Below are 13959 nucleotides of genomic sequence, written 5' to 3'. Positions count from 1 at the left end.
ACTGTTTAAGTCATTATGAATTATGAACACTGCTTTAGCACCCATAGTTGCTAGGTTCACTATGACATATTCAGACTGAGCATAGGTTGTCAGACTTGTCAGGAATTAATATTATATAATATGAAAAATATCATTGCTTGGTAAGTCACTTTTTTCAGGAATGTTAGAGAATAAAAAGTTTATATTTCTAAAGTTTTAAAATTCTCACATTTATTTCTTTGCCATTTGTCATACCAGTTTACATCATTGATTGGGTAATTTATTTAGAGTTTTTTTAAAAAGAGGTATATTTGGAAGAAATTTCTTAACCTAAAAACCGAGTGATGATGGGAATTAAAAATGCCCTACATTCTAAAACTTTCTTTGGATCTTACAAATTGAACTAGATGATGTTTGATCCTCAGATTACAGCAATAAGACTTCGTTTTTCATTCACATCCTTATGTGTGGGTCACAGTCAGTGGAGTTAAGAGTCCTGTGATTGTTTTTCTAAGGTATAATGAATATACATTGTTATATTATCATCTTCCAACAAGTACTGTTCTCCTTACTCTTCACACTCCTGATTTTCTTTACTTGTGTGTGGTGGGTATTCTTTATTCTTGAGTGCCAGCTTTTCTGAGCAGAACATAATATATCCCATTGGATATATTATGTTTGACTCTGCTTGTGTTTACTTCTTACAACTCATTGAAAAATCATTCACTGTTTGTTCCTCACTCTAACTTTGTAAAATAGAAACTAGCTGGAAATTTTATGAAACGAACAGTACACTATATTAACAAGCAGCAAAATGTAGATGCTGTCTTCAGTATAGCATCATAATTCTCTTCCATTAAATTTTTCAGTTATTGACTTTCCCATAACCTATCCGACCATGTTGTAGTTAGTATAATAATTACTGTTTTTGAAAAGGTGAATCTCTTTGTAGTATACTATCCTGCATTTATTTCCATTAATACTTGTGGGTTGACTTCAATGCCAAAATGGCTTTTATGCTAAAGGATGGATTATGTTAGCTAAGGATGGATTATGTTAGCTTGCCTATGTTTACTTTGGTCATTTAGTCACTGCCCAGCTGTTCCACAATTAGAAGCTCTTGCTGCTGTGAGTAGCATGCTTATGATCATCACTATTATTTTTATTTTTATCAGAAGTCTGTGCTATCTTTTTTTTCAATTTATTTTATTGAAGTATAGTTGATTTACAATGTTGTGTTGATTTCTAATGTATAGCAAAGTGACTCAGTTATACACACACACATATATATATATATATATATATACACATACACATTCTTTTAAAAAAGTTTGTTTTGGAGTTTAGCTGCTTTACAATGTCCTATTAGTTTCTTCTGCACAACAACTTGAATCAGCTATACATATACGTATATACCCTCTTTTGCTGGTTTTCCTTCACATTTAGGTCACCACAGACATTGAGTAGAGTTCCCTGTGCTATCCAGTTATGTTCTCATTAGTTATCTCTTTATTATACATAATATCAGTAGTGTATATAAGTCAATCCCAATATCCCAGTTCATCTCACCCCACCCCCCCTTGGTATCCATACGTTTGTTTTCTATGTCTGTGTCTTTATTTCTGCTTTGCAAATAACATCATCTATACCATTTTTCTAGATTTCACATATATGCATTAACATATGATATTTGTTTTTCTCTTTCTGACTTACTTTACTCTGTGTGACAGTCTCTAGGTCCATCCACATCTCTGCAAATGACCCAATTTCATTCCTTTTAATGGCTGAGTAATATTCTATTGTATATATGTACCACATCTTCTTTATCCATTCCTTTGTTGATGGACATTTAGGTTGTTTCCATGTCCTGGCTATTGTAAATAGTGCTGCAATGAACATTGGGGTGCGTGTGTCTTTTTGAATTGTGGTTTTCTCTGAGTATATGCCCAGGAGTGGGATTGTTGGGTCATATGGTAGTTCTATTTTTAGTTTTTTAAGGACCCTCCATACTATTCTCCATAGTGGCTGTATCAATTCACATTACCACCAACAGTGCAAGAGAGTTCCCTTTTTCCACACCCTCTCCAGCATTTATTGTTTGTAGATTTTTTGATGATGGCCATTCTGACTGGTGTGAAGTGATACCTCACAGTTTTGATTTACATTTCTCTAATATGTTGAGCATTTTTTCATGTGTTGTTGGCCATCTGTATGTCTTCTTTGGAGAAATGTCTATTTAGGTCTTCCACCCATTTTTTGATTGGGTTGGGTTTTTTGATATTGTGTGCTATCTTTTAATAGACTTTAAATTTTCATGTTTGATCATTTTCATATGATACCTTTTCTGTGCATACTACCATTCTGAGGTATGGTCTAATACTAAACCAGGATTAAAAGACTAGTATTTAGTCATTGCTTTCTCTACCACACTAGTGTTTGAAATCTTCTCCACCCTCTTGTATTTTACTTTTCTTCTCAGAAACAAAGCAGATATATAGATAGCTTTCATATTATTGTGAAGAATTATCAATTGTTTATAAAGTATTTAATAATATGTGATATGAGAATGGAAAACATTACTTAGAATTTAAATTCTCCTATATACTATCAGCACAAGTATTAAAAATTCTTTATAAGTATATGGTATGTTGCTTTCTGCTTTTTCCATAAGGTTAGTCTTCCAAGAAATTCTGAACTACATTCCAGTGACATTCATTTTTATTTAAAAGTTTTCTTTAATAAAAATACTTCCATTTAAAAGTGAATATAAATGCATGATCAAATTGTAGAAAATATCGAAAAGGAAAAGGCTTATGTCTAAAATACTGATGGGCTGTTAATGCGGTTCTTCTGTTCATTTTTGTTAAATTCTAATGAAAAATACTGAACATGTTGAATAGCTTTTTATATTCTGATAATCTCTTTGAACAGTAAATATAAGAACATCCCTTATTATATTTTGGTTTTCATAAACTACAGATGTTCATTTCTTACATTTTGTGTTCTTTCCACTTTATCTTAATTTGCTACCTATATTTTCAATGTCATTTTTCATGCATTTGTTTATTCATTCACTCTGTTTTAATTGTATCATCATAAGCTGCCAGAATTCCTTCTTAGAATAGTACAGCATATAAACAATTATCATATGAACTATATTATATTCTGTCCATTGATAAGCATTATAATTTAATCATTCCACTATTTTTGAATATTTTGTTTTAAACTTTATTATATCTTATGGTAATATGTTTAGCTCTTGCATATAGCATTATTTATGATTTTGATTACTTCCTTAGGGTAGAGTCCTAGAGATGGATTTTTATGATAGTATATAAAAATTTTGTGATTCTTGATATGTATTGCTAAATTACCTTCCAAAAGAGTTCTGTCACTAACACTGTATGGTTATATCAGCTTTTTCACATCTCTAGTAATGCTGAGTATTAGTAGTTTATACTCAACCAATTTAATGTGCAGAAATCTGTTTACATGCTTTTGATTACTAATGAACGAAGCTGATTCTTTTTCAAAATTTATTTTTCTTTTGTTTATTGTTCATTTGTCCATTTATATGAGCCATAATAGTTTCTTTTTCTCTTATGAGAATATTAAAATAGTATTTTTAAAATATTGAATCAATAAATTCATTACAAGTAAATGTTAGGGCTTCCCTGGTGGTGCAGTGGTTGAGAGTCCGCCTGCCGATGCAGGGGATACGGGTTCGTGCCCCGGTCCGGGAGGATCCCACGGGCCGTGGAGCAGCTGGGCCCGTGAGCCATGGCCGCTGGGACTGCGCGTCCGGAGCCTGTGCTCCGCAACAGGAGAGGCCACAGCAGTGAGAGGCCCGCGAAGTAAATGTTAAAATATATAAAATGATAATTAAAATATTTTAAAAATCTTTTGGGTAAAGATAACCATTTTTCATATTTGTTAAACAGTTTTTATCCTTTATATTTTAAGTTTTTAATTTGTTTGATTTTGCTTTTATTTCGAAATGCTTTAAATATTTTTGTTATCAGATTTGTTGTTCTTATTCTTTGTTTGCTTCTGTCAACTGCAAACTCTCATGCAGAAGTTTGATAAGCTCTGAATACAGTTTTCTCTGGCATTTTATTTAAGTAATGTTGCTCTGGAATTTTTTAGCATCATAAAAGCTGCATACTTTATTAATTTGAACTTCATAAATCCTACCAGATTGCTGGTAGGAAAATGTATCAGCTACTGTTCTTTCAATTGTGTTTTTGTTTGTTTTTGGCTGCGTTGGGTCTTCATTGCTGTACATGGGTTTTCTCTAGTTGCGGCGAGTGGGGGCTCTTCTTCGTTGCGGTGCAGGGGCTATTCTTTGTTGTGGTGCATGGGCTTCTCCTTGTGATGGCTTCTCTTGTTGCAGAGCACAGGCTCTAGGCACACGGGCTTAAATTAAGTAGTTGCAGCACGTGGGCTCTAGAGTGCAGGCTCATTAGTTGTGGAGCATGGGCTTAGTTGCTCCATGGCATGTGGGATCTTCCCAGAACAGGGAACGAACCTGTGTCCCGTGCATTGGCAGGTGGATTCTTAACCACTGTGCCAACAAGGAAGTCCCAGTTGTGTTTTTTGATTGAGGTGTTTGATATGCCCACTCCATTCCCACAGAGAAGCTCAACCAAATGGTGAAAGTAAGAATGTATCTATAAAGTACTAAAATTGCCACACATCTCTCCCTGTAGAAAAAAATCACATACTGGAAATATATAGAAGTTTCCTGCAAAATATAAAGATATCATAAACTCTGTCATCACTAAACAACTTAGAAAATAAGGTTTTTATATAATTGATTATATCCCTGTAAAGCTGTAATCATGGTTTTGAGGCTTATTAATGTTTTAGCCTGAACTTTTTTGTTCTTTCATTAAAGATACACAGTCCTTCATCTTTTCCTAGCATTTTCCACTGTGTACACTGATAGTTTTGACACAGATAATGTGGACCATTCATACACAAACCAGAGATTTTGTATCAACTAGAAAAGTGTGTAGAGAAAGTGTGGTGAATCCATGCAAGAGATTAAAGAAAATAAATTTTTCCTCAATGCAGTTAGTTCCATAAACAGAAATTTTTCTGGGTTTGATAATCAACTACTTAGGAGTTCCTTTTTTTAATAGGATTTTTCTTCTCTCCTGTATTTCCTTTCCTAATACCATCCAACTGATCATCCGGAGTAGAAGTCTCAGAATTGTTTTCCCTCTGCCACATCTTTCACCTCCAGTTATTTATCACATCTGATGTCTTAAACTTCAGAAATCATTCCTTAGCTTGATCACTTCCCTGTAACCCCTTAACTCAGCCTCTGATCTTAGGTATGAACTTTTCCAAAGGCTGGCGATCTGCCTCTTTTTATCCTACCCTGTCCTCAAGAGTGCTATCATCATTAAAAAAAAAAAAAAATCTGCCTTTCACACTATTAGTAAACAGATGTTAAAAATTCCTAGTTGCCTACTGAAGAATGTCTAAATTGATTAGCCTGGCACAGAGAGTTTTGTCAGTTTTTACTATTTTACCTGTAACTTATTTTCTGAATATGTTAGAGTTTTTGTTTTACCCCTACTGTTCAATATTTTTTCTCCCTTATTTGTCAAATTATTGTTCAAATGTTAAACTTTCCCTGCCTCTTTCATTCAGAAACACTTACTTCTCTGCTCTGTGTTTTGTTCTTTATATAGTTCTATTTATATAATTGTATGGAAAGTTGCTGTTTTCTTCCATTATAAGATGAAGTAGATTTTTAATTGTTTTTATTAGAAAACAATTTATATGCTTATTACACAATCAAAACAAATGTATATAAGATCCATAATTGCTTGTACTTTGGAGTGAACCACTGTTAACACCTTGGTTGTAGTGTTCCAGGTCCTTTTTAGTACACATGTATATTAGATAATTTTGTTTGCAGTATACATACATATATTGCACTTTTCTTGGATTATATTGTGCATGTTTTGGTTACTTAATATTTCTAAATTGAAATATATGGAAAATGTCTATCAGTAGTATAAGTCTACAACATTTAAAAATATTTAACTCTTCAGTAGAAGCAATGCATACACACAGTAAAAATAAATCAAAGTGAAAAATTAAGCATTTCTCTCTAATACTTCCAGTTTTCTGAAGTGGACCTACCCGGTCATTCATCAGAATTCATCAGGATTTATAAGGCCAAAATTTGGAATAAGACTAATTTGCCCATTGATTCTCACTGCTATTTATGCTGGAGGTTCTAGTGTCTGCACTAAGGAAGGAAAAGAGGAGAAAAAAGTTTTTTCCTTATTCACAAATGATGACTATATATGTATGGCAAAAACAGGAGAATCACTGCTATTAATTAGAGATGTTAGCAACTTGATTGGATAAAAAAAATTAATGTAAAGATTATATTTCTAAATACCAGCAACAAATAAAAATTAGGTTTAAACAAATATCATTTACAGTACTGTTAAATCGTAGGAAGTATGAAGTCATGACTGTAAGAGATAAGCAGGATTTATGGCACAAATTCTGAAACTAATAGATGTTAAAGACCTAAATAACTATACTGTGGTATATACCGTAATCATGGATTGGACAGTTGTCAGGGTGGGGGTGGTTTGCTGCATGGATCTTAGTTGTGCAGCATGTCGGCTACAAGTGGACAATTTAATATTGGAAAGATATCACTTTTCCGTGTGTGTGTGTCTATATATATATATATATATAATTGCAATCCTAGTCAAAATTCTGACAAATTATATTTTGGAAATTGACATCTAGTTGTGCATTTATGTGGAGGGCCAAGAAGAGTCAAAGCACTCAAGAAGAAGAACATGAAGAGGGCACTTGTCCTTCCATTAAGACTGATAAAACAATAATACCTAAACAGAAATGGAATTTTTGCAGGGGTAGGCATATAGATCAATGAGTCAGAATAAAGAGCCCCCCCTCCTTCTCTCTCTCTCTCTCTATACACACACACACACACACACACACACACACACACACACACACACATAAATATATATTTGTCTGTCTGTCGGTCTTTGGTAGTGGTGATGGTCATGGTAGTTACACAAGCACTGAATTTCAAAATACTATTTTTAAATTGTATATTTATTTCAGGTATCTTTAAGAAATTTATAAAAAATAAAACTGAACTAAAAATGAAGAAACCTTCCCTTCTTCTCCACTCCATACAGGGGCAAACACTAATGGGTTTGGTTTTTTTTAATTAAAAAAAATCTATTTATTTATTTATTTATTTTGGGCTGCGTTTGGATCTTCGTTGCTGCATGTGGGCTTTCTCTAGTTGCAGCGAGCAGGGGCTACTCTTCATTGGGGTGTGCGGGCTTCTCATTGCAATGGCTTCTCTTGTTGCGGAACACAGGCTGTAGGCGTGTGGGCTCAGTAGTTGTGGCTCGCGGGCTTAGTTGCTCCGCGGCATGTGGGATCTTCCCGGAGCAGGGCTCAAACCAGTGTGCCCTGAATTAGCAGATGGATTCTTAACCACTGTGCCACCAGGGAAGTCCAACAGTTTGTTTTTAATAGTTTACCGTTATAAATATAAATAATGTAGTTATGCCCCATTTTTTGAATTAACAGAGTTACTTATCTATTGACTCATCTGAAAGCTGAAGAATATAGTGCACATAAACAGTTTTTTCTCCTTTTTCCTGCCTCATTGTCTTACTTATGTTATTTTAGATATTTTAATTTTTCTACTGACTTATTTATTTATTTATTTTAAAGCTTAGGGGAAGTCAAGAGACTTCTTCGCAACAGGATGGAAATTTTATTTTATTTTATTTTATTTATTTTTGGTTCCGTTGGGTCTTCATTGCACATGGGCTTTCTCTAGTTGCGTCAAGTGGGGGCTACTCTTCGTTGTGGTGTGCAGGCTTCTCATTGTGCTGGTTTCTCTTGTTGCAGAGCACAGGCTCTATGTGTGCGGGCTTCAGTAGTTGTGGCACACGGCCTCAGTAGTTGTGGCGCATGGGCTTAGTTGCTCCGCGGCATATGAGCTCTTTCCAGACCAGGGATCAAACCCGTGTCCCCTGCATTGGCAGGCGGATTCTTAACCACTGTGCTCCCGTGACTTTATGACTTTAAACAATATACTTAAAGCCTCTTTTTAAAAAGTTGATCATTAACAGGAGATACTTGTGGACTCTTTTCAAATGAAGGAATGAGAATAAGAAAAGTTTTCATCTCTCCATTCTTCCATCTTCAAAATGTCAGCGTTATAGATGATGTTTTTACATTCTGTTTTATAAGTATAATTAAATGTTACATATTTTATCTCTGCAGAGATTCGAAAGTTGAAAACCAAACAAAACATCATTACTGAATAACTAGGTAGATATTTTTCTCTGTAGAACCAAGTAGTGTGATTGAATGAACTCTTAGAAGAGAAAATATAATCCTTTGTTATTAAAATTTGTACTATGTAGGGGAGAATTTTACATGAAAAAAATATAATAGACCCTCATTTAAATTTCTTTCAAAATACTTACAGTTTTCCAAAGTCATACACAGTTGCCACTTTTTCCTTTTGTTTTTTTAAACCCCATGCAATTTTTTTCTTCCTCTCTTCCTCCTTTCCTTTCTTTCTTTTTTTCTTTCTTGACCGTGCTTCAGGGCTTGTGGGATCTTAGTTTCTTAGTTCCCTGACCAGGGATTGAACCTGGGCCCTCAGCAGTGAAAGCACCAAGTCATAACCCCTGGACCATCAGGGAATTCCCTCTTCCTTTCTTTTTGATTTATATACCAGCATAGAAAGCAGTAGTTCGTTGTCTTTTAGTTTCCTATATTAAGTCTGGTGTTATTCTGATTCTTATTCCTTTTAATGTAGTGTGTTATTTTTCACCCCAGAAGCTTTTAAGGTTTTTTCTTAATATGAGAGTTCTGAAATTTAACAAGGTATGTCCAAGTGTGGATTCCAGTCCTGACATCCGACTATAATTGCTTGGTGTTTGGAGATATCTGAATATTATATATATATATTTTTTTTCTCTTTTGATGACTTCTTTTTTTCCTAGTGTTTCTTTCTTACCCTTCATTATCTCTGTTCTCCTTTTCTGTCATTCATGTTAAATGGATCTTGGACCATCTAATTCATTCTCTGTTCCTTTTAAGTTTTCTTTCATACTTTTCAGCTCTTACATTTTTGATCCAGTTTGTGGGTATTTTTCTTAATTTCAGTTTCATTGTCTTCATCTTTTAAAAATCTGTGTCCATTTTAATTGCTTAGGTCATTGATTCAACTATTAATTTTAAAAACTCAATGGTGGTAAAGTTAATTTATAGCAACTCTGTTATTCTTTAATTGTTCTTTTTTTGTATAACTAGACAGGTAGGTTTCCCCGAATTGTCTCTGAGAAAAAACTAGGCAGAAAGTGAAAAACAATGTGAGAGTTCCTCAAAAAGTTAGACTTAGGGTTACCATTTGACCCAGTAGTTCTACTCCTATGTATATACCCAACAGAAATGAAAATGTTATATCTACACAAAAACTCGTACATGAATGTTCATAGCAGCATTATTCCCAGTAGCCAAAAGATGAAAGCAACCCAAGTGTCCATTGTTGGATGAAGGGATAAACAAAATATGGTATATCTATAATGGAATGTTATTCAGCAATAAAGAGGAATAAAGTACTTATATATGCTGTAGCATATATGAATCATGATAACATTATGCTAAGTGAAAGAATCCAGTCAACAATGCCATACACATATATATTATTCCATTTATGTAAAATGTCCAGAATAGGTAGAAATACAGAAGATAGAAAGTAAATTAGTGTTTGTTTAGGTCGGGGGAAGATCATGTAAGATTGGGTTTTGATAGCTAAAGGGTATGGGGTTTCTTTTTGAGTTAATGAAAATATTCTGAAATTGATAGTGATGATGGTTACAGAAGTATAAATATATTTTAAATGATCAGATTTTAGACTTCATATGGTTGAATTGTATGACATGTGAATTATATCTCAATAAAGCTATTATCAAAAAAATAAGAAAAGGAAAAGAAAAAGGCAGACGAGGAATCTACACAGTTGCTAGATAAAAGAGGACTTTTTCATGACAGACTAGAGCATTTAAACAGATCTGACTCTTGTGGGTAAGGTATGAGTGGTTGGGCAGCTACCCTCGTGTACCAAATATAGTATTTAAAGAAATTGCTCTTCCTGTTTTGTTTCCTGTCACTGCTTTGTCAATTCTGTTACATTTGCTTTCTGTTAAATTAGAATTTGTTATTTCTCAAATTCATTGTCTGTGTGTGGCATCTTTCCTCGCTTTGTGGTGCTGTTATACTTTTGTTCATTTTCATATATAAAAAACATACTTTTTGACATTCAGTCAGATTTGGAAGAGGAAGCAAGCATATGCTTCCTCTTCCATCTTGAAATGTGAGGTTCTATAATTTTTATACCCCTTGAACTAATTTTAGAGATAACATTAATAAGCAAAATTTTGGTTTCTATAGAAAACTCTTAGTTGACTGGAATGGGGAGAAATACACTGATTTCTATGTGTTTGTAATTAACAAGTAATTCTGAGACTGCAGTTCTGAATTTGACTAACCAGTGAGTTGTATGTGACCTTTGTTGCTCTCTCAAATACTTTATGCCTCACTTTCCTTGTTTGTTAAATAAAGGCATTCTGTTTATCCCTTTTAATTTTAAAATTGATCATGTTTACAGTTGACCCTTGAACAACATAGGTTGAACTGTGTTGGATCCAGTTAATAAGTGGATTTTTTTTTTTTTCAATAAACATAGTTTACAGGTCTTTAAGTGTGGGGAAAAGTTTGTGTTTGGTTAGAGATCACAGTATGTGGAATCAAAAGAACTAGGCTTTGAGTCCTGATTTTATCCAAACTGCTTTAGCATCCTGCCCTTGGGTGAGTCATTTATCAATTCCTTCATTTTTGAGGCAGAGATAACTGTCTCTGGGTTTTTCCACAGAGGGGTGGGGGATTGGTGTGTTGACGCCCCTCTTCCCCTTCTATCCTGCCTGAACAACTCGCAGTGGAAGACCTTCACATAACTTTTACAGTCTGCCTTCAGTGTCCATGGTTTTACATCCCTGGATTCAAATAACTGTGGATTGTGTTGTACTGTGGTATGCAGGTATTTATTGGAAAAAAAATGGAAAAATATAGGAGCTAATAGTACCCACCTCATAAAGTTGTGAGCATTTTAAAAAATGATGATTTGGATAAAATGTTTAAAACAGTAATTTTGGCACACATAATAAATATTATATAAATGTTAGCTGTGGAGCCTCACCCTAAAATGTCAGAGGGTTCTGAAATCCTGTAAGTTTTAGAAAAACTGAATAATAGTCAAACAGGTTTCTTTGTTTCAGATATCTCAGTGCCTTTAATATGCTGATATGCACTATGAAAATTCAAGATGGAAATAGAGTACACACATTTCCTACGCTTATTTGGTCACATAATCCTTTTTCTCTAGACCGTCTTGCAAAGCTAGTGTTCTTTCAAAACCGTAATAGTCTAGAACCATATTGGTCCATTAAGGTAGCAGCTAGCCTTGAGGTTATAGATACTCAAATTTAAGTTAATAAAGTTAAATAAAGTTTAAAATTTTATTTAAAATAAAACTCATCAGTCACACTAGTCACCATTCATGTGTTCAATGGCCACATGTGGCTAGTGGCTGTCAAACTGGACGCACAGATACAGAACATTCCCACTGGAGTCAGAAAGTTCTGTTGGATGGTGTTGGTAGAATTTGATAACAAAAACGAAGTAAACAATAGAGTATGTAGTTGGTTTACTGTAATTTTAGTATCTATAATAAATTTAGGCCCATCTAGTTCTTCCCGAAATATTATAGTTGTTTGATTCTTAGTCATCGAAAGGAAGAAATTAATGATGATGGAACGCAGAAGACTATAACTTAAGGAAAGTTCTTGAGAAAGTGAGAAAAGATGGTGTTGCTCTAGGAACAACAAACTGGGTGGCCTACAACAGAAATTTATTCTCTCAGTGTTCTTGGGAGGCAGAAGTCTGAAATCAAGGTGATAGCATGGTTGCACTCCTTGTGACCAGCCTAGGGGAGAATCCTTCCTTGCCTCTTCCAGCTTTTGGTGGGTGTTGGCATTCCTTGGCTTCCTTAGCATATGGCCACATCACTCCAATCTCTGTCTCCATCTTCACATGGTCTTCTCTCTGTCTTCTCTTTTGTCCATTGTAAGAAGACCTGGCATTGGATTTAGGGCTCACCTGGGTAATTCAGGAGGGAGGATCTTACCTGAAGATCCTGAACTTAATTATGTCTGCAAAGACCCTTTTTTCAAATAAGATTACATTCACAGGTTCTGGGGGGACATATCTTTTTGGAGAAATTGGCTTTTGAAAGTGGAATGACCTCAAACGAACATGGCAGTTGATCACTGTATGTTTACTTTGTCTATTCATTCTTCCTGTCTCCTCCAATCTCTAATATCACTCTTAGCTGTTACATAGTTCAGAAAGTATTTAGAAGAGAACATTTCCTAAACTACCACAACTAGCCACCTATCTGCATCTGGGACTATGTACTTAGTTTTCTCTCCTGTTAGTATTAGGTGAATTTTATTAGTGGTATACAAATACTGCTGTTAACATTTTGGCAGTTTTGCTAATTGTGTTTATTGGCATCTCAGGGTTTTATAGATGGGATCTGAAGGCAATTGGAAGTATGGAAGTGGGTATAATAACTTTTTCCTACTCCTAATATAACCATTTCTGTATTTATGTCTTTTTATATTTTGAAGTTCTGTGAAATGTTTCATTTGAGTAAAAAGATCTACTTCCATACTTAAAAATTTAAAGTTTCGAAAATACTTTACAAGACTGGCATCTTTTTTGAATACTCTATTCACATTCCAATCTCTCTCTTCTTTGATCTTCTGTAGCACTTGCTGTCTACGTTGCATAAATTTTGTTGGTTGATAACTTGGTATTTTAAAATTTTCTTTTTCATGTGTATTCATCCTTTTGTCCCTCCAAAGCTTGTAAATCCTTTGAAATTAAAGTGTATACGTATGCCCTTTGGTTATCTCCCACAGCATCTAACATGTTAGAGACATGTAGTAGGGAATATTGACTTGTGATCTGGATTATTAAATGCTGTGTAATTTGAGACTTATTAGAATCAGTATCCATAGCCCTTTGTCTGGGTATGTGTAATTCTAGTGGTTTATATGGATTATCTTGTATGAAAAGTTTTATGTATAGTTAGTATATGTATTTTCCTGGAGAGAAGTTCTCTAGCTTTTATCAGATGCCAAAGTAATAAAGTATCAAAGGTTTAGTTCATCTCTCTCTGCCCCTATAATATTTGGCAGATACAGAAATTGTGTCACTAAGCAACTTTCCTAGAATCATACAATCCAATGTAATTTCTCAATTCTTTAAGTTATAAACCAATAGCCTTTATGATATCTAAAACTTTTAGAACTTATTAGAATATATATTTGTAAGGATTTTAGAGTTCACTTAATATAGGAAGATATGCATTGCTTATAAATAATAATTTATAAAGTTTTATTTTTACAACTTCTGTTTAGTTTAATGGCTTATTATGGTCAGCCTATATATTTTAAATTCTTATAGTTGTACACTTGTGGAAAAAATTTCTTAAGTATGGAAATTTAACAAAGTTGTTTTTTATACAGCATTTTAATTCATTTATTCAACATAATTATGTAGTTCAAAAAGTTTCAAAAGGGTGGGGGGGCTTCCCCGGTGGCGCAGTGGTTGAGAATCCGCCTGCCAATGCAGGGGACACGGGTTCATGCCCCGGTCCGGGAAGATCCCACATGCCGCGGAGCGGCTGGGCCCGTGAGCCATGGCCACTGAGTCTGTGCATCTGGAGCCTGTGCTCCGCAACAGGAGAGGCCCGCATACCACAAAAAAAAAAAAAAAAAAAAGTTTCACTAAATGTGATTTAACGAACTT

General features: G+C 34.3%; 1 protein-coding gene across 6 annotated transcripts in view; it reads left to right on the top strand.

Annotated features, from left to right (window-relative positions):
- Positions 1–13959, top strand: part of ADK (adenosine kinase) — a 499563-nt gene that overhangs the window by 162307 nt on the left and 323297 nt on the right. The window lies entirely within an intron of this gene.

Source organism: Kogia breviceps, chromosome 2 (genome assembly GCF_026419965.1).
Source record: "Kogia breviceps isolate mKogBre1 chromosome 2, mKogBre1 haplotype 1, whole genome shotgun sequence".
Classification (NCBI taxonomy): Eukaryota; Metazoa; Chordata; class Mammalia; order Artiodactyla; family Physeteridae; genus Kogia; species Kogia breviceps.
This window is presented reverse-complemented; position numbering and strand designations above follow the sequence as displayed.